Source organism: Arachis duranensis, chromosome 3 (assembly GCF_000817695.3).
Source record: "Arachis duranensis cultivar V14167 chromosome 3, aradu.V14167.gnm2.J7QH, whole genome shotgun sequence".
Taxonomy (NCBI): domain Eukaryota; kingdom Viridiplantae; phylum Streptophyta; class Magnoliopsida; order Fabales; family Fabaceae; genus Arachis; species Arachis duranensis.
Window position 1 is genome coordinate 106,994,612 of NC_029774.3, and position 1,919 is coordinate 106,996,530.

Here is a 1,919-nt window from a genome sequence, read left to right on the forward strand (position 1 = left end):
ACTTCTGGGGCCCACTTGGTGTGTGCTGGGGCTGAGAATAAAGCTATCCACGAGTAGAGGTCTTTCTTGGCGTTAAACTCCAGGTTATGACGTGTTTTGGGCGTTCAACTCCGGATCATGACGTTTTTCTGGCGTTTAACTCCAGACAGCAGCATGAACTTGGCGTTCAACGCCAAGTTACGTCGTCTATCTTTGCGCAAAGTATGGACTATTATATATTGCTGGAAAGCCCTGGATATCTACTTTCCAACGCCGTTGAGAGCGCGCCAATTGGACTCCTGTAGCTCCAGAAAATCCATTCCGAGTGCAGGGAGGTCAGGATCCAACAGCATCAGCAGTCCTTTTTCAGCCTAAGTCAGATTTTTGCTCAACTCCCTCAATTTCAGCCAGAAAATACCTGAAATCACAGAAAAATACACACACTCATAGTAAAGTCCAGAAATATGATTTTTGCCTAAAAACTAATATGATTCTACTAAAAACTAACTGAAACATGCTAAAATCTACATGAAATTACCCCCAAAAAGCGTATAAAATATCCGCTCATCAGAGACAATTTCATTTTGTCTCATAAATTGTAAAAAAATAGAATCAGTGCAGGGAAGAAGATAACACAGTCATGTATCCTGGTTCAGTTGCCTTGTGTAATACAAATTACATCCAGTCTCCACTAGAACAGTGGTAGAATTTCCATTATCATGTCAAATATTACATACATCAATTCCTTAGAATTCTATCCAATCCTATCTGGGACAAATTCAGCTTTTAACCCAAACCAAATTTGACTATAAACTCACCCTCGCTTTCAATAGCAAAGTGTTCATCCAACTTGCAAGGTTTACAACTCAAAAATCAAAAACAAAAGAGAAATACAAACAAAGGAGATAAGAAATAAATCTTATATTTTCTCTCCAAGTTTCTCTCTATGCCTTTTTTCTCATTGGCTTTTTCTTAATGGCACTTTTTTATGCCTTTTTCACTGAATAGAAACAAAGATAGACATAACATACAAACAAAATACTCAATGATAAACCATGAAAGAGATGATGTTGCACAACTTTAATATTATAAGTTGAACCTGATTCAACACTCTCTGATGAAGCTCTTCATCTTAGCAGAATATTTCTTTGATGTAGAAACACTGTCCAAAACGTTGAACTCTCAGAGGGAAGCTCTCAATAAAACTCAAAACTCTGGTTCTCTCTCCTTGCTTACAAACTGAAGTGATTTTCTTATTTTTATAAGCTCTGTTTTTCTACTAGGATTTTCTTCATAAGTCAGCTCCTTAATTCTTGAATTTAGAGCTAACTGAGGTCTTTTTTCTTCTTTCTTCCATCATTCCTAAAAATCAGGAATTTTTTATCAGAGACAAGTAATACAGCTTCCTTGAAAACAGATCATCAATGGATTTGATAAATGCAAGCCTTTAATCTTGTACTTTGTCTCCAAGAAACAATATTATCCATTGATTTACAGCGAAAAAAAATTGCCTCCATTTTTCTTCATATTTCCGAAATGGTAGTGTAGAGGGAAAAAGACATTATCAAACGATTTTCTTGCATGTAAATGGATACAAATTACCTTTTTCTTCTAATTGTGTTTTGATTAGACAACTACTTTTCTTTCTTTTGATTTGGTGCCTAATAACAGGTAGAGCAACTTTTTCTTCTTAGATGTTTGGTGATAGAATGAGAAAGAGTTCCTTTTTCTTCTCTGGGTATTACCCGAAGCAACATAGCATTCCAACTTAAGGTTGCTTTCCTTTATTCTGATTGGCATTGGGTTGGGTAATGGACTCATTTTTCAATTTGCAGCCTTAAGAGCACTTGATCTTTCTAGTTGGGCTCCTTGGCTTCTTTGATTTGGACTATACTATGAACATGGGCTGCATATACTAAACATCACATCAACAACACACT